Source organism: Cynoglossus semilaevis, chromosome 16 (assembly GCF_000523025.1).
Source record: "Cynoglossus semilaevis isolate Cse_v1.0 chromosome 16, Cse_v1.0, whole genome shotgun sequence".
Taxonomy (NCBI): Eukaryota; Metazoa; Chordata; class Actinopteri; order Pleuronectiformes; family Cynoglossidae; genus Cynoglossus; species Cynoglossus semilaevis.
This window is the reverse complement of record NC_024322.1, coordinates 13,190,265-13,210,734: the sequence shown is the minus strand read 5'-3', so window position 1 is coordinate 13,210,734 and position 20,470 is coordinate 13,190,265. Positions and strand designations below refer to the sequence as shown.

At 39.3% G+C, this 20,470-nt stretch overlaps 1 protein-coding gene across 7 annotated transcripts in view; it reads left to right on the top strand.

Moving 5' to 3' along the window:
• The window catches only part of ikzf2 (IKAROS family zinc finger 2), an 84,274-nt gene that overhangs the window by 31,234 nt on the left and 32,570 nt on the right, over window positions 1–20,470 (top strand). For all 7 annotated transcript variants that reach the window (XM_025063641.1, XM_025063640.1, XM_025063639.1 and 4 more), the window contains exons 2-3: window positions 5,358–5,553; window positions 14,999–15,096. The gene's annotated coding sequence lies outside the window, so the exon portion shown is untranslated. The remainder of the gene's footprint in view (window positions 1–5,357; window positions 5,554–14,998; window positions 15,097–20,470) is intronic.

The following is a 20,470-nucleotide window of genomic DNA, read 5'->3' as shown; positions in this document are numbered from 1 at the left end:
CTGGCCAATTGAAAGATCTTTTGTCAAAACATTGTAATTTTCCACCTCTTTAGATTTTTCCAAAACATGATTTTACAGTACAATAAAATACATTTATATTTTTCATCTTCTGCATAATTTTACACAGCAGTTGTTCAGTTATACAGACTGTGGATATTGAGTGGAGACGACCTGCAAAAATATCACATCACTGCGTCAAAGACTCCCATTTTCAGACAAATGGGCGCGACTTGTTGATTTTTGAATTGCATTTAGGCAAGAAGCCATTTGTGAATTGGAACTGTTTTTTCCCCCCTTTTTCTGATCCGTTAATTTCCCCTTTATATAGGGGTCCATCTGTGGCAAAAAAAAGAAAAGAAAAAAAGAAAAAGCCACCAAGAGTATTTTCAATTGGGCTCATTGTGCTTCTGTTTCCTGGTCACATCTGCCAGCAAGCCTTGTCAGCTGCCACTCGCACCCATCCAATTACTTTTCAATTTGAGGGCAGATGGATAGATGGAAGGAAACACAGATGGATTGACAGGCTGGATGGATCTGTAAAATGAAACATTTCGTTGGCGTTGCATGTACAATTAAACGTCCTGTGGCGTCTGCAGGCAGAAACAGTTTCACAGATGAAATGGAAAATAAGGAGGAATTCAAGGAAGTTTTTTCACGATTAATCCATCCCGCTGTTTACCGACAGCCACGTAGCAGCTCTCCTTTACAGCGTGTAATGAATGAATTTGTCGTCAGTTGAGGAGGGCTCAGCACTGACTGGGTAAACGTTGCTCATTTAGGCCATAAATCTAAGAATGATGCTTTGTACACGGCTACATGCAAGGGGGTAGTCCTTGGATGCACCCCCGCCCCGTCCCCAGATTTATGGAGGCCACTGCACTCAGTCTCAGAGACACACATTTACTTTCGCAGAGTCGCCGTCATCAATCACAATGCAACACCAAGGGCATCCTGTTTTCTCTGACATCTGGTATTTGACGGAATAAAACCGACCAACAAAGCATGGAGGTTTATCCCTCTCTCCTCATTGGTCGGGGGTTGCGCGTTGAATGACCTAATAATCAGATCACTGCTCTGCTTGTGTACAGCTTCATAAATATCTCAGATCACACTGTGAGGACAAGTAAGAAACAATAAGGTACCATGAGGTAAAATGTACAGTACTGTAACATTCAAGTCTGTGTTCTTGGTATCAGTTCCTGATAAACCTCATCTCAGACACAAAGGCTTTTGTTTTTCTTCCATGCTTTAAAAACAGCAGCACTTTCTGATTTTCCTTAAGTGAATTGATGTAATGCATCCGTCCTGTTCTCCTGGTGGATGTTATTTACGACCTCTCGGTGCATTTGTTTATCTTACAGTGAGTCACAGCCCTATTTCAGTTCACCCTTATTGTCATTCATAATGGTGGCACATTCCTTTTTGTTCCTTTTTCAATTATCTTGGATTTTCCAGAGGCCTCTTGAAATATAAAAGAGTAAACACAATAGTGTTGTTTTTTCAGTCTTGATCACTGTAGGGATTAGCAACATGTTAATTTCTTCGTCAATACGCAGGCACCCACGAATAAATGAGAGAACAAAAGCGTGAGCAGTTGTTTTTAATCTGTTTGAAGTGTAACGTCAGGCTCATGTCTGCACACAGCTGTTTAAATGATGGATGAGTGGATGGATATTTTTGAACGCTTAGGTTTTGTTTCCCAGCCGTAAAGAGATTGGGATAAATATTTAATATTTGTTTGGTGGCTCTCCTGCATCTTGTCATCTGATGCATCTCTGCTGGTTGAGAAACCAGGACTGCTGCTATCCCAGGAATCAACAGAGTAAAACCACCCAGTCATTATATATATGATTAATCAAACACCACAGTGAATGATTACTAAATGTCTCGCAGAGCCATGCAGACACATTTAGTTTGATTGAACTCACAGGGAAAAGAAAATTCTTGATTCATTGCATTGATTGGAGACAGGGTCTCATGGACAAGTGTTTTCAAGTCAAAAGGGTTCAAAGACAGATGTAATGATTTCATAAGCAAACATTTTATTTTTTTAACCGAACATGAAAGAGAACCTGCCACAATTATAAAAGCGTTGCATCTGGTTTTGAGGCCCCTTTAAAAATGAAATAAGTTACCACAAAAAAAATACAACAAATTAAGTGAAACTGATTGTTGCGTAATGTTCATAAAAGCTCTGCCATCGGCTCAGGAAAAAGGGAAGATAGTTTTACTGGGATGGTTTATATTTATGATTTGAAAGCCTTGATGCATGCATATTTCTATAAGTGCCAGATAATGGCCTACGGCAACTCATGTAAAATGCACACTGAACAGCAACAATTTCCAGGTATGACAGCCATGAATAATACATCAATGAATAGGAAGATTAGCAGGCAGGAACGGTCCACTGCACGTTTGCTTAAGGAAGTTCGCTATTTGAGTATTTATGTTCAACGTAAATATTAACATTCCAGTGGAATATTCAGCGAGCTGATTGGACTAATTTGCTCTACAGACAAGATGGGATTTGTTGCATTTGATATGTCTGGCTTGAATACACTTTTTTTAAATTTAAATACAAATTAATCACATACGGATGTCTATAATTTTAAAAGGCAGCAATTTTTTAAGCAATTTTTAAAATTCTTCAAATGGGCCAGATTGAACCTCTTAGTGGGGAAGTTTTGGCCGGTGGGCCATATGTTTGACACCCCTGCTTTGAAAACTATAATTCCAAGACAAACATATATGGCCTTCTTACAGTCTTTTTACACATATAGTCGTATATAGTATATAGTGTGTGAGGATCCCAGAGGATTATATTGTACACAGCAATAAAATCATACTTATTCTCCATTGCATTAAAAATTTCCTTTTTACTGCCCCCTCCATCCCCCCCCCCTCCAGCATTTCTCCTGTCAGCCTGTGATTCTCCTCTGTCATGTTTTCCTCACCTCTTCTCTGAAGCCATCCCTCAGTGCTATATTGCGATGCTTGTCCAAGGTGTATTTGGGTTGATTGCTGGGATGAAAGCTGTACATTCTGTATTCTTTCTCATATGAAGAAGTGACAGTCCAATCCTCTGATCCTGGCAGTTTAAATTCACCGCATGAAGCCTTTACTCAGACCACAAGGGAAATTAATAATTGATTAAAGTCTTGGGGAGTCGAGGGAAAGAATGGTAAAGAGCTATAATCCTGTGCTGCCGAACGATGCTATCTCGCTGCACTCGGAGACGCGTCTAAACTAGTGCGCTTAAAAAAGAGAGATGTTGTTGACAGGTGTCCAAAGCCATAAAAGGAAACTTTATGAGGAACCTTGTACATGACCACAGTTTCCTCAAGTCCTTGTGAAACTTTGACTTTACTGTCAAAATTGATCAATTATACTGAAAATAAACATTAGCCTAATCCTGTATGTTGGGTGTTCGTATTTGGGAAACTAAAATATTCCTGACAGTACACAGAGTACAGTTGACTGTGTAGTTTGAGAAAGTAACTTACTGATACTTTAGCAGTGTTTTAGAGGTTCAGGTTAACTTTACCAGAGATCTAACTAATTTAGCCTAGCCTAGCCTAGCCTAGCCTGTTCTGGTCTGGTCCAGTCCAATTTCAATCTCATCTTAATTTGAAGTTACTGCTCAACTACCATGATTCAACTAATGTATGTCATAAAAGTAACAGTACTTATTACTTTTATATGTAACAGTAAAGTAACAGTACTTATTACTTTTATATGTCCTCTTTAAGCCTGTTTGACTCATTTTACATTAATAACTAAACTAAAAAACTTTATATTTTAAACTGAATTAACTTCCATATCTACCACAGGAAAAAAAAGCAAACCTTGTACTGGAGATAATTAAATGTTCACATTGTCAACATTATATTGAAATTCTATTAACAAGATAAAGTGGAGCATATTGACTTTTATAATTATTAAGGAAAACCGAGATATACTGTATCACAAACTGAGCGAGCGCTGTGAGGAGAGCGGGGCGAAATATTAGTGTATTAGTCAAAGATTGTGGGTTTTACACACGCAATTTCCAAAAACTAATTTAGTTTTAACACTTATTCTTTTAGTGGCTGCCTGTCATCACAGCATGACTCTGTACAAACGCAAACCATCGAACACTTTCCCCGGTGTTTACAGGTCACTCAGCTTTGCTCAAATGTCAGACTCATCTCTTATCCATTAGTATTGCATCATTAAATAAGTAATGTCCCCACTGCTACCGTTTCATTGACATCGTTTTCTTCCACACACGATCCAACATCTATTCCCTTTCTCTGTGCTCCGGCTGTCTTTTTTTTTTTTGCTCGGTCTTTTTGTTGAGTGTTTGGATGCAGGTCGACTCCTGTAACCACGGAAATGTCCACAACATGCTTTCATGAGCAAACATTGATTAGTAATGTAATTTATTAGTCTGGCCAATCCATTAGCCACTGCTGTGTTGAGCGAAGCAATATGATGAAGTCCAGTTCCCCAGAATAGAGTGTGATGGCCAAAAGCCAAAGTTTACATTATAATTAGCCTCTCAGTGAAGAGTACACACACACACACACACACATGTCCATGTTTTGTCCTATCAAATGCATATTTGTAATCTGAGGTCCACTGACATGGACTTTTTTTTATGGTTATTTACAAGCCGTATTATCAGTCCAGCCTGTGGCTGATGTACAAGACCTTTATATATATATATATTTATATTTTTTTTTTTTTTACTTTTCCCCGTGGGCTTTATGTTACAGATGTTGCAGATCGGGGTGTAAAACTCATTTTGGTGCTAGGGCCACATACAGCCTGGTTAGATATTAAGTGGGCTGGACCAGTATAACAACAACAAAAATTCATTCATCACTAACATGATGTGTTTGTGCATTTTTTCACTTTCAACATTCATCAAGTGGACCGGTTTTGGTCCGCCGGCCATATGTTTGACACCTGTTTTAGCTCATGCATAAAGTCTAATGGAAAATTTCATGTTTTAGCATTAACATAACGTAATAAGGTATTGTATACGTCTGGTGTTCATTTTTAACCTGAACTGTGCTGTAAGAACTAGCTCTGCTGTGTAAATATTTAAATAACAACATAGCATTTAGTCTCTATTCCTTTACATGAAGCAGTGTCAACATCTACTTCTTGTCGCCTGTCGTTACATGTACTGCAACTAGTCTGAATGAGTACGACCACTTAACGTACACTTCTGAAATATTTATACCTTTTGTCCGTAAGAAAAGGTATGAAAAAAAAAAACCTCTGCAAAAATGAGTGTACTTCATAGTTGAAGGCTACTTTTTTACCCCCAAATACAAAGAACACTAACTAATTTCAACTTTTTTTTTCAGGTTGAGTCGGTGGCATCGGCCTTGGCTCAGCATCTGAGAGAAAATGCAATGTGACACCATTGACAAGCCGTGCCTCTCTCCCTTCAAACGGCGGAGATTCCTCTGGGAGGAGACTGGGTTTTGATGCAAAGGCCGAGGCACTTCAAGCTGGAAAAGCTTTTTATCAGTCACAGTCACTGCTTCCAAGAACAAGAAGGTATTTTGTGCTGGCTCTCCAAGGCCTGAAACGCACTGGGAGTTAATGTTAAGTATTGCACACTTGATTGGAACGCCTGCAATAGTGTGGACACACCAGAGTAATTTACTGGACAGGCCACCTGAGAGAGCAGTGGAAATTTGAAACCTTTTCCCTGAGAAAGTACAGAAAGTAAATGTTACAGTATTCCTGTCTCACTGTTTTATATTTAAATACTGCATACTAGGAATAACTCGTAGATGTACTTTTACTTGCTTGTGCTGATATATGGAAGGTATATGTATCTGGTTCTCAATCTATGGTAGGTATATTACTGGTGGTACCCTCTAGAAATATCTGGGGGAAATTGTTCTAACCGGCTGATTGGTGCAGATTTATTGACACTTCAAGCTTCAAGCATGTACCTCAGTGACCAGGGCCAAAAATAAGGTTCACTGACCAGCAACCGTCACTGGTTTAGCAAAATCTTGACTGATGCGGTGAACAGGTACAATATATATATGTATATTTAAATATAAATAGGCATTTAAAAAGGTAATGCATAAAACATAAGGAATTGAAAAGACAAAGGCCTTTCTGAATTTGAATTGAAAAAAAAAAAAAAAACGTGACTCTTCTTGACCTGCTGATCTCTTATTCATGCGAGGATGATTTCACCCGAGTCTTTATCTCCAAATGACTTTCTATCCACTGATGAACTCACGATAACTTCCTCACCTGAGAAAGCCTCTGTATCATTATGTTACTCTATAGAATATAATTCAGGCATCACTGGATTATCACAGGACAAGTCTTTAGAATGTGAGGGGTGGGATTAACAGAAAGGAGCTTGAATTTACATCGCACAGTGTGTACTGCTAACAGATATACAGTATGGACATATGTGTAACTGATGTCGCGTTGTTAGCTAATTTGAGCAAAATCCGTTGTTAGAATTTTGAAGCTGCAGAGTGACTTACACAGTCCGTGCTCCCTGGCATTTATTATACAGGACTGTGACAGCCTGTCTAGATCTGCATTAATGCAGGGCGTGAGAGGGCACTGAGACAAGATTGCTGAAATTATATGAACCACAGGTTATATCAGACGTATTAAAAGAAAAAAATCTGTCCAACAATATCTGTGAAGGTCAACAGTTAGTCATCCCGGTCGTCTCCGTCCTCTGAAGTCGGCAGCTTAATGGCAGCTTCGCTCATCCGAGAGGCTTCTCCGTTTCTGATTTACTGATGGAAAACTCCAGGTATTTGGATTCTATGCAATGAATACTTGAGTAGAGTTGTTCAAGACGAATCACGCTGATCATTCACCCAAACACATTTTCAGGATTTTAATTTCACCAGAGTCAGGGTGTGAATGACCATCATTAGAGAAAAGGTTTCTCTGAGTTTGAGCCAGGCCACTAAAATAAAAAAATAAATAAATATCTTTAAATCAATCCCAGTAGAGTCAGCATTTAATTAAAAACATAATACTGAGAGATCAGGGTTTTACAAGTCTACAGCACAAACGCGAAAGGAAACAGAAGTCAAGAACTGTCCAGACTATCTGTTCTGTATACCATAAAGACTGTGGTGAAACGGACGTCCTGGTGGTGGAGTCCTGAACTGTTTATCAAAACAAATCTTCACTCCTCCTGTAGAGACAAAATACCTGGAGAACTTTGTCTGTTGGTCAGAACGTAGAAGTCAGACGAGGAATCAAAAATAGTATATGGTTTATTTAACAATTATGTTGGTAAATTTGTTGTTTTGTATTTTTTAGGTATCTTTTACACAGCACTGGATTCATATCAGACCAAGGTCTGTCTGTCTGTCTGTCTGTCTGTCTGCCTGTCTGCCTGTCTGTCTGTCTGTCTGCTTATCTATCTCTAAAAGGTTCTTTCTCAGTTCTGCACCACTGTGTGACCAGGTGTTATTTTTGGAACGTATTTACCTCCACAACCTACTCAGGTTAAAGGTCACCGATCAGTGATTGCAGGATTGGTACGATAACAATTACGACGGCTTCAACAACCATTAGCATTTTCAAAGCTGCATGTAGCCGACCACCCTGCAGCAGCAGCAGCAGCAGCAGCAGCAGCAGCAGCGGCGGCTGTGGCCTGTTATTGAGATCATGCAGCTTATGAAAGGCAGCTGGGTGATTTATTATATGGACGTTTTGCCAAAGTTCTTTAAATATTAATCGACTTTTTAATACGAATTTCAAAGTAAGAGATGAGTCGTTCCAGTATAAACTGCAGGGGGAGAGTGCATTACTGACGTGCTGGAGAAATACTTCCCCGCCCCTGTCACTGCACGCGCTGTAGGCACAACATAGTTTTCAAAGGTGAGATACGATGGCGCTCTAAAGAGACCAGTAAAAAGGTTATGGAGTGATAAAACATTCCCTGGCTCTGTACAACTAAAGAAAATATGATTACCCTTGAAACAGCAGTGTGCCGTAGATCTCTGTGTCCTCTGACTACTGTGTTTCCTCTGCTGCTCCCTCACTGGAGTGAAATGGTTGAATTAATTCAATGAATGAAGAAAGTAATTATTTAATGAATGACAAAGCCACAGTGTAATACTGTGGAATTCATGGCCTCGGTCCTTTTCTCATCCCAGTACTTTCATGTGACTGGTATATTTTTTTTTACCCCCAAAACCAACACTACAGCACGCTCAGCCTCCACTGGATGTGTCCCATCCCTACGCTGTATGACAAGGTGTTTTTGATCCACATGCCAGCACTAATCCAATTTCACTTTGAGCAGAAATGAGTTGGAACATTTGTCACTGTAGCAACAGAGAGGCAGTGCTCTAACAATCTCATTTTCAGGCAGAAGTGGAATATGCTTGTGGGCAAGTCGGGATTTATTGAAACCATACATCAAATGTTACAACTGTAAACGATGACAATTAATTTGTCTAAGCAGAAACAATTTCAGTCATTCAAACTCCACACAACGCTAGAAAGAAGTGGGGAAAAAACAAAACAGTCATGAGTCATTTTTTTTGGACTTTTGAGTCTGTGGGGCTGTAGCATCTGCCCTACATGGGGCCTGTTTTGTGTGTTCACATATTGTGTGTACATATATGTAGGTATGTATATGGATATCCTTATCTATATATGTGTATATATGTACAAATGAATGTATATATGTACATATATTTTATATATATATGTCTATATATAATTAGATTTTTAAAACTATGTAAAAGGTTGGGGTTGTTTTTCTTTAGACTCTACAACTTGTATTTTGCTCTGACTATAACTGAGTCAACCTAAGACCACCTCCTGAGCCACACTGTCATTGGAAACATCCATTTTTGCCTGATGTCCATTGTGAAGGAACACTGTTCCTATTACCTGACGTCTCTAATGGACAGTTCTGTGGATGGATGAGGAGAGTGTTCATTCCCGGAAGAGTGGTCATATCAGAAGCCATTCAGTGTCACTCGGAGAGCCCATTAGCCATTGTTTGCTAAATTATAACGTCTAAATGAACCTAGTACCTACAGTGCTGGGATCATTTTACTGTGAAACCTGTGAAATGTACTGCACAGGATTTAAATATTATTATTAATAATATATATGTGTGTATATATATATATATATAATATATATATATATATTCGTCCTTAATATTTCTAAATTCAGTACTGTATTAGAATAAATGTTTTTAAGTTATTTTATTATTTGAAAAGTAAAAGAACATTATTATTATTATTATTATTATTATTATTATTACAGTTAACCTGTTCATTTTGACAGCCCTAGCATTCAGGCTGAAGACATTTGTCATTCTGTTATTTCTCTGTCATTTCACTTATATGAATGACCTTTAACTGAAATGACAAAAAACTCAGTTTTTTTTTTATTTTGTTCTTTTCTTTTCTCAAAACTGACTTTATGTTTTTTTTATTTCTTTTCTTTTCTCAAAACTGACTTTATTCTTAGCTGACTAATTCATGACACACTTACAGGAAAGAGGCTGAGTGTAACACGCTGTAGTTTCTGCTGAATGAGTGGCACCAGCCTGCAGCTTCTTGTCATATTACTGCGTGGAATAGTGAGTGATTCGGTGACGCAAATGAACTCCGGTGAGAAGTCAGACAGGGAGGAATGAATGAAAGCGTGGGCCAATGAGTAAGAAATTGATAGGGTTCAGGAATGCACAGCTCAGAAGCCGTGACACAGTGGAATGTATGGGCTCACTGCCACTGAGTGGCTGAGAGATGAACCCAGTAGACAGCTGAGGAGAGGGCTTCAATGATCTGTCTAATGCCCTGTTTGTATATACGATCTTCTCTGTCAGAACAGAATTAAGGCTTCATGAACTCACCGTGAGGAATCAGATCTGTGGTCAGTTCCAGCCAAGGCAGCTCTGCATCATGGCCAGTTTGAACGAGTCAGACTGAAAATACATCACAGGGACATTAGAATAATTGCTCCTTAACTGAATGAAGCAGGTGTTTGTGGTAAACACCGACATCCAGCTGTTCAAGCATCATTTTGATGCCAGAAATGGGTACCATGACACAGGCTTATCTCACACACTGCTGACAGAATTCTAAAGAAGCAACTTCAAGAAATAAATTGATGTGAAGACACTGATTAAATGAAAAAATAATGCGAACATATGACAGAGACGGATGAGAGACGTCTCATTTCTACGCTCTAACTGCTGAGATCTCTTATCTGATAAAAGTGGATTGGACGACTGAACTCAAGGGCTTGTCAAATGTTCTGGCAGATTCCTGTTGCAAAACTTCACTTATTTCAACGTTCACGTTCCATTAAACATTTGATATCTGCTTCGAAAGTATTTCAAAAATGTCATTTATGTTTTTTTCAGGCTGGAATGACTTAATCAAATAAAAGGTGACACGGCTGCACGCTCCGGGAAGATATGATAAAACTTGTCAAAGCTGTTGGAGACTCCGGAGAGACGTGTCTCACTATCTTCTAGTCATTAAAAATCCGACACCTCTGCAAGTGTCTTGGAAGTTTTTTGACAAGTGGTTTATGGATCAGGGTTGTAATTGGAGGATTGCCGTTTTGCTCCGTTGCCTGACATTGATTGCTGGGTTGTTTCATGAATGTTTTTAATGCAGAGAAATCTTTTTTTTTTAAGGGAAGGGAGCATAAAAGGAAAACAAAAAGAATTCAAAATGAAACCCGCCCCTTATGTTGTATAAAACATTTAATAGAATGTTTATTTTCCATGTCTCAAAAAAGAAGTCAATCTTGAGAAATAATTTGCTGGGATCAGCATAACTTAATTAACTGTAATAGCTCAGTGAGCCCTGGGGACTCGCCCCCCACTTTGGGAACCATTGGTCTGTTGCAAACTGTAGCTGTAAAAATAAGTGCACTCCCTACTTCTAAGAACCACAATTTCCAACATTTCCTCTTTGTCAATGTAGATAAATGCAGACTGGCATTTACTTAACCCTGCTGTTCTCCTCTGTTCTGTTCTGTTCTGTTCTGTTCTGGCCGCCGCTCCATTCTAGTTTGTTTCCTCCTGGATCTCACTGTGGACCTGCTTCTTTGGCCTCTCACTGCCACTGCCTCTTTTGCAGTTTAGCTGTGCTCTACAATGTCTGTCTGGACTCAGTGATTTTTTTCAGGGAACAATGAACGAGTGTTTGCTTGTGAACTTTGCCTCTTTTTTTTTTTTAAGGAAACAATTCTGGAACTGCACAAAGATAAATGTCAAACAGAAGCTTCTGTTGGAGAGAATGAAGGTTGATCTGACCGCTGTTCTTAATCAGGTCCAGACTTAACTAAATGTGTTGACATTGGATATTTACACTGATGCATTTAAGGCCCAACACTGTGTGTGATGAGAGTTCAAGCTTAGAAAAATATATCACGACACGTTGTCTATTCGTGACATCTGCTGATGATTATTGTGCTCGATCCGATTCTCAGGATTGCTATTGGTCTGATATCTCATGAAATCTCATTTTATTTTTTAAAGTATTTGCAAAAGCTAGGTGTTAGCTTAGCAGTGTCGTAGCCAGGCAGAGTGGTGTAAACAGTTATAATCAAACACGGTTATTAAATTAACATACTGTACAGACAATAGAGACTCCTGTAGCAAGATGTTTGACTTTCTACCACCCACTGTAGAACTTCAAATATTAATGTATCCTCCTACACACACACACACACATGAATCCCTCTACAGACCAAAAGAAAAGCTGCATCTCCTGAACATTTATCTTGATCAAAGGAAAACTTTTTTTTACATTTTTTTTTCTCTGACACATACACAGCTGAATCAAAAAAAAAATTCCTTCTTCATCTGCACTCGGCGCCACACTCCGTCCCATCTTACGGAGAGCGTACTCAGAGGAGAAATGCGAGAGGCAATGATAGATGTCAAACGCAATTAACCCAAAGAGAGCGTTGAACACTTTACTTTTCCCTTTTATCTCTCTTCACAGGGTCTCCTCGTACCAGCTGTCACCTCCTTTACCCTTCTCCGTCCTTGCTTTAAGAGCGATTTGATCGTGTCTTGGTTGGGCTAAGACGGGGCTGTGGACACAGAATAATAATGGACTGTTGTTGTTATGCAAAGTCATCGTGTAATGGACGGAGAAGCTCTCCGAGATGGAACGTTATCCTCCGAGTTGCTACTGAGTTTTGTTTTCATCGAAATTTCCATGTTTCAGTAAGATTTGAGAAAGAATGTAATTGGTTAAGTCGACACCAGTTCAGGCGGTTTTGAGTGATCGTTTTTTGTTTTTTTTTAATTTTATTTTGTTATAAAAAGGAAATAACATTCGTGACTAAAAATTTTTAGACTTTTTGTAATTATTTTTGTTATAAAAAGGAAATAACATTCATGACTAAAAATTTTTAGACTTTTTGTAATTGTCATTTTAGTGATTAGAAACAGATTTTTCACTTCATTCTCCCTGATTGTGTGAAATTCTGATTGGCATAAAAAGCATTTTTCATACAATAATAATTATTAAAATAAATGATTCATTTTTTTTATCATAATTTGAAAAAAAAAAAAACCTATCAATAATGATGAAAAACTTGTTTCCCCAAGCTGAGACAGATCAGTTATTCCTATTGGCTGTTCCACTTTGTCTATTCTGCATTCAGGTCCACTCAACCTGCAACAAATATTAGTGCTGAAAAAATAAGGTCAAGTTGGAACAGACTCTATAAAAAGTAAAGGTTATAAAAACACATCAGCTTCAACAGAGACTCAGTTCACATGATGATAAGGTGAGAACTTTAGTGACTACCAGGTATGATGAAATGCAGATTGACACTGAAGGAATCTTTCACTCACCGTTTATAAAATAGGAATATGAGCTGCAGCTTCATTTCCATGATACTCAGTTAAATTACCTTCATTTGAAACATTTAAACCCAATTCCTTTCAGTCAATCAGTTTATGAAAAACCATGACTTTATATTTAAAAGTTTTCTTTCCTTTTTTTTTCTGCGAAACACCATGGGAGGAACGCTGAGTTTTAACATCTTCCTCTGATGTGTTGGAACTCTCAACTCATCTGTGTCCCTCAAAGTCAGAAACTGGCAAACAGCAGACACAGTGGGTGAGATGGTGTGGGTGAGTGTACGGCCTTAAGAGAGTTACCCAACAGTCTCATAAAGGAAGTGTCTCTCGATGGTATTATGAAAGACACAGAGGAAATAAATAGTCTGAAGGGTTTTTTTTTATATGAAGGCACTTAGAAAACTTTGTTTGTGTGAAGTCTGTGCAGTGAGTCTGTTCAGCCACAGGGGGGATGCCTGCAGGGCTGGAGAATGAGGGCTTGATAATCGTTCTGTTGTGAGGACCCTTTCGTATCACACTTGTTCTTGTCTCATTTGTAGATACAAACCATCCAGCAGATCTGCTGCACTTGGATCTCGCGTTGACAAATTGGCAAATTTATTAATGAGACGTTCTCTTAACTACCTGCCAAAATTATTGCCTACAGAACAATGTTCCCAACACTGAGTCAAAAGACGCCTAAAATTAATTGAGTACTCCATTGGCCTTGATCGCTAATTGTGCTTGATCATTAAATTACTGTTTGTTGTTAATTAAGAACTGTTTGCAATGACGCTCCTTTGGCAAAAGTATCAAGGACGACACGTCAGGGAAATATTCCTTTGGCTCTAAGCTACCATATAAAGAACTCTTCATTCTCAGTATTAGGTATATGCAAATATATGTATATATTTGTATATGTACTGTATGTATACAATATACATTTTTTTGTATACTGTGTATGCATATTGATATACATGGCTACATGTGTATATATTTGCATATATGTATAGAAATGTAAATGTATGTTTATCTATATATATATACAGTATATTTATACTGGCATAAGTCCTTGTATATTTCAGATGTTCATCGTTTACCCAGACTGCTTTGCAGGGTAGAGTCATCGAGAATGACAGTAATTCTAGATGGAAAATGTTCACTTTTTATAAGGAACATGACATTTCCTGTAAGCCCTAAGCAAAAAAACTGGAAAGGTTAGAGAACACACATGTCTTCACAGTGAACCAACACACCCACAGGATTTTCACACACACACACACACACACTCGTGGGCTGTTGACCTTTGTAGCTTCTCTCAGAGACACTGCCAGCTTCTGTGTACTGCACTCTGTGTGTACCTGACGTGAACATACATTTAGTGTAGTTTTTAGTACTGTTAATGGGATTTCCCCTCAGATAGAACCGTTCCTGATGGTGTTCTATTGTAGTAGGCACTGACAGGTTCAGTGTAGTGTTGTAGTGTTCCGCCTGTTGTGCTACACATGACCGGTCACTACTGCAGCATATGCTGTGATGCAGTTTGTTTGGAACCTTTCATTTTCATAGCTTTGTCTTTTGTTGCCTGCTCCACTGATGTGGCTGCAACAGTTTGTTTACTGATTTAATGAATGTCTTCATTGATGTTTGCACATCTTAACACTTGCAATTTTTTTAGGGCTTATGTTACTTTCTTTCTTACTGTCTTTGAGTGGACAGTTATTCTGTCTTTTTTTTTTTTTTGGATTTCTCTGAATTGCAAATCCATTTTAAAAATTTAAGAATGAATGTGAAGACTGTTGTAGGACAAGGTCATCTCATTAGTTTTGTCCTCCAGGTTAATGTGGGGTCCATATGTCTTTCTCCAGCGTCCAGATGGTTTAAACACCGTCATCTGCAAATCTGTTTACGTAGTGCCACAAATGCAGGACAATAACAGAAGATAGTCTTGTGATTATCTCACACCTGTGTGTTTTTGGGCAGTATACGTTGCTTCGGCTTCGAGGTATTAGCACCAAAATACTAAAATCATGCAAACGAAACACTGTCCTTTACTGGGCAGAAATTTGTATTTATCCAAAAAAGAGAAAATGCATAGAGACAATACAGGATTTGGGATTATTACTGACATTTTCTTTATCGTACTTTTGTTCTCCACAGACACAGAGGCAAAAAGGCTAAAGCTTTCATCACCTTCATGAAGTCCAGGAGACGGCTACGGCTTCGTCATTTTGTTTCAGCTATAGAGGTTGATTAAGGTAGGTAAATGATTTAAAGTTCTCATATATATATATATATATATATATACTGTATATTGATACATTCATAAACCTAAACGAGCTTCATTGATTTAAATGATTCATTTTCGCCCGTGAGCTGATTGTGTGGGAGTTGAAACCCGTGTGTTTTCTGGCTGTGCTCCAACTGTTTTTCTAATGTAGTGCCTTGGTCTCAGGTCAGTTTTGCAGCTGAACAGTTCACAGGCAGCAGCCAAGAGTAAATATTTATGTGCAAACATTTAACTGTGTTATGTACTTGAACACCACTTTAATGTGAATCCTTGCAAAAAAACAAACAAACAAAAAAAAAATCGCAATAAACTCTTTTTGATAGAAGTGCGTAAAATAAAGTAGGGTTTTGTTGTTCTGGATGTGGAGTTCCCATTTGTCTAAGCATGCTGGCATACAGGCCTGACCTTCTCCTGGGTGTAGACAATATTGAGAAGTAATTAGCCAAGCATGGGGCTCTGAGAGTGTAGAAAGTACTGCTATGATCCCACAGTTGTGCGATGGTTTAGTGCTCCACAAACAGAAGGCAGTTCAAACTTTCTGGACCGTACTGCAATCACCACATTGAGACCAGAGGAACTTCTGGTCTCGCTTAATAGGTGCTCGATATTGAGGTAGTGGAGCAGTGCCAGAAGGCTGCCTGGAGGTTTCTCTTTGTGCCTGTCGAGGTGGATGTAAAGGTTATGGTGGTTGAAAACTGAAGATGTTCACTGAAGCGTTGGCATCACCAAAGTGGAAGTGAAAGAAAAGCCACGTATTTGGCAAAAGTAATGTGGAAACCCCCACACTGCCGGATCAGGTGATTCAGACAGGCTTAACACTGGCCTCTAATGGTAATAGTGTGTATGGCGTCAGATGTATCTTTTACTTTTGTATTTTATATTTTTGTGCAGCCCATTTTCTAAACAAGACATTTTGACTTTATTCATATTGTTAAATCATGTTTTATTTGCTGCCGACATTAGTTTTCATTCATTCTTATCCATATTGTTGCTCTATCATGCAGTCGATACACATTTGTTATTTGTACACACTGTGGGGAAGAAATAATCTAAAAAGGTTGCTTTTATTTCTACAAATTATCTTTTTACAAATGGTAATTTATCTCAATCACAATTAATCATGATAAATTAATCTATCAAGATTACATTTTTTCAAAAGCCCTAATTTTTCCCACATAGATTGTTTGTTTTTTTTTTCATTTCAGTTTTTCGACTGTAGTTTTTACCTCAGCTCATTCCTAGCAGTGTCAGTGTCAGTGTCCAGGTGCCACAGGCGTTGTGCTCCACCATAAAGCCATGGAGACACACATGTAACACCGGGTGCAGGGTTGACCGTGACAGCAGTGATGCATCACGTACTAACTGTCAGAAGAGGGCAGATGAGTCTGTCGCCACCTCTTCTTAACGGTGATCTATTTTGCCCCCGGTTCTGACAAGAATCACGGTCGAGGAATAAAAAGTCCTCGTACGGTGCCCACGGGACGGGCGGCGCCGTGAAGAACAGAGTAGGCGGAGGATGGAGCGAGGCTTTTCAGTGAGCTGCAATAAGCGTGATGTAGTGGTTGTTGATTGGGTCAATATTTCTATTTTATTTTAATGGTGTCATCAGTGTCGCCACCAAGTGAAGTATAAATGCTATAAATGTGTCTTACGTGGGCTTTTATGGCCCCGAGGTAATGGGGGAAAAAAACCCACCGAGGTTAGCCACGTCAGCTTTAATTAAAATGTATCACTAATTTGCACCATAGTTAATTGCTTGGTGCAACACGTGCAGGTGTTGCTCTTTAAAAACAATAAAACTATAAACATAGAACTTCCACTCCTGCAGGGGGAGCTAAGGAGTTGCCACTGAGGTCCTCTGAGCGTGGCACCGTCCCCACACAGTGAAGGCAGTTTACTGTACGTGTTATGTTTGCTGTCCACCAGCTACTCAGAACGCAAGCTTTGCAAAACTGCTCTTCTTAGTCGTTACACACTTCTTATGTGGAGGAAAGTGTAGCGACACCGATGTCTGTGGATTTGTCTCTGACACGTTAGGGAAGAGGAAGAGTTTCCTTGTTTCCTCCTGTGACACTGATCAAAAATAATGCAGGCCTAAATCTTGCTCCGGGCACAGTGGTGACTCCGAGTTAAGCAAAAATCACACGACAGAATGACTGCACACAAAAAAACGTGTACCAACATGTCTTCAGCTGCTAACTCCCAGCAGCACACAGTCCAAACAAACTCAACAAAGAGAAGGCAGGCAAAATAAAGTTTCGACGACGGTCGAGTTAAAGCAATCATTGTGTTTGCAAACTGGCTAATTGCTGATAGAACCTTGAATTTCTCTGAATATACTTGTGGTTTTTTTTCTTTAAATAATCTGTTCCTCGGGACAAATCATCTCACTTGAGGTTTTAAAATCTCACAGATAACCTTCATTATAACTGTGTTTCTGATTATAGGATTATGAAAAAAAGTTGTTAAAAAGCAGAATACCTTGTGCACTTTGTAATCTTAAAGCTTCCATAACCTAATGAGCAGGTTGGTGAGTGTTCTCAGACCCGTCAGACGTCAGGCTGCAGTAATAGGGTTTCTGTCCGGTGAAACGTTAACGTGAGATAAAAAAGTGATGACAGAGTAATTGTTGTTAGATCTTTTATTTAACGTGGAGAGTTCAGCAAATGTCTCCAGACGGGCTGTTCCTCTCCTCCTCCATGTTCTGGACGGTTCTATGGACTGACCTCTTCATCAGTCAAATCATAAAAAGAGCAGTCAAGTGATCCAAAAATGTAATCTGATTAGTCACACGAGAGAGTAAAGATTAGTCTGCAATCTTTTTTTCTTTCAAAAACGTTAAAGACCGTTCCATTTATCAAATATATATTATTGTACATTTATAGTTTCATCAGTTTATATACAGTAGAATGTATTTGAACTGCAGCAGTTCAAATACATTGATCAACAACATTGCAGCTGTAGATTTATCTCACGATTACCCATGATTCCTTGCGGTTATATAATCATAATTAATTGTGATAAATAAATAATTCTTACTTTCTGCTATAGTGTATATTGAACATAAAGGAATCTCTCTCTCTCTCTCTCTCTCTCTCTCTCTCTCTCTCTCCCTCACCCTAGCTGATACAGGTTGATAATGGCTCAGCGAGAGGTAATAACCTCCATTGCAATCAATGGCTCACATATGTTGTCAGCTAAAATGATTGGCTATTTAATCTCTCTCATTTTTCCTGACTTATCTCCGGGCCTCACAGAGAATGTCGTTTCGTGAATCAGAGCTTGGGTTTTAGAGGCGAAGAACGAAGCCAGCGACTGTTTTTATTCTCGATATAAGGAGTGACTCCAGACTCTACTGTGGCCTTGGATTTATGGCCCAGTGCAGGAATTCACACATTGATACTGCCGGCCACGGTGGACATGTATCACGCCGTAATCATAATAGCCAACGGTAACTGTTTCTATTCCTCCATTTTCTGATGGTGTGATATGGCTGTACGCTTCACTTCAGTTAAATATTGTTCGCTTCCATTTTACCATTTGTTGTGACTGAATGGGAAGTCTACTGCTGCTCACACACACATTTTTGATTCGTAGTGGTGGGACTGCAGCCGCCAGAGGCTTGTGTTTTACTGAGAAACTTCCTGAATATTTTTAAAAAACAACAGTGGGAGAAAACATTAGTTCCCTGTGGCATCAAGTCGTTTTTGCATTTTGTGCTTAATGTAGATTTTGTTCATTCCATGAATCTTCTTCTTCTACTACTTCTTCTTCCTATTAGCATTATTATTACGACTATACATATGTTGTGGTGTACGGACCATGGTCGGACCATCACTACTTAGGCCTGATACCAGTACATATACTGGTATCCTCCTAGTGACCACTAGGGGGACCTTTGCCCTAAGCTGAAAAGTGATTCTCTACACTTACACTTATGTTACATTCGTTGGCACAATCTAAGGTTATTGAAACTCATTTGCCATCGGCTTTGCGCCCCCTATTATTATTACTACTGTTATTATTATTGTTGTTGTTAATATTATTATTTTTATTATTATTATTGTTAATATTAATACTACTTTAGCGTTTTAAAAGGACACAACCGATTTAACAGGAAGCAGACAAGTGAGCAGCCTGCTCACAGACTCCCATTCACTGCTCAGGCATTCCCTCTGGCAAACAAAGCTGTAACAGTGACGGTCGTTATCTCTGACAAGCTGCCACTGACCAATGGGTGCCCTATCATCAACTGTCTGTGTTCCACCTGACGGCCAAAAAGAAACGCCCTTCTACCCAGTTTAATCAGTGGCCTCACACAGCAGACAACCTGAGTGAAAGAGATACAGTAGAGGTTCGATCTTCCTTATTCAACCTGTGCAGCAAAGACACGGCTGACTGATTCAACACTGTGTCCTGGCTGTGAAAGACAGAGGGGTTGAAAAGGCTGAAGTCTTGGTGTGCCAACTAGTGGTGGGATGTGGTCTTGTTACACACAGGCTTAGCAATTAATCTCAATTAATCACCATCATTAATCAATTTCTATCAAACAACAATGTTTGATAGTAGTTTGTTTTCCTTTGTATGACTGTACAGGACTGTTAGCACTAACGTTAGCTCTGGTGTCTGTACCAGGACTGTTAGCACTAACGTTAAAAAAAATCTTATCTTAGCTAAGCTAAATGAAACCTCTGCATCTGTTTTGCAAATTACAAACTTTAGACGCGTCAGTGTCTATGCTAGCAGGATGTTTTATACGAAGATTGTGCTGTGAGAACAGAAAACATCTTGTGCTAAGCTAAATGAAACCTCTGCGTCTGTTTTGCAAATTACAAACTTTAGACGCGTCACTGCCACCTTCAGGGCTGGAGTATGTACCTCAGAGTAATTGCAATTATACGTATTATACTTTTGGGACATGACAGTCCCAGGGTAAGTACCAACACAGTGGGAGGTGTACATCAGTGGAGCACTCATACGTCGGTGAACCAGTGTGTATATTCATCTCAGGCACCATTCCACATCACATACTAATAATTCTGCACTCAACCCCCCCACGCTCCACCCCGCCCCCCAGCTCCATCCACCTCGGCCCATCAGGTAGCTGTAGCCTGTAATTGGGAGTGGAGCCATACAGGCCATATAGTGGACGGCTCAGCGGAGACCGCAGGAGTCAATTACCCGAGCTGACAGTGCCGCCGAGAGAAAGGTACAGCAGACACACTGTAGCGATCTGTCTGAGCAGGATAAAGGAGACAGAAGGTGTGTGTGTTAATGTGTGACCAACATGTTACATTTCTCACCTCACGGTAACAGTGACAGCTGTGGCATATTTCCTGCTG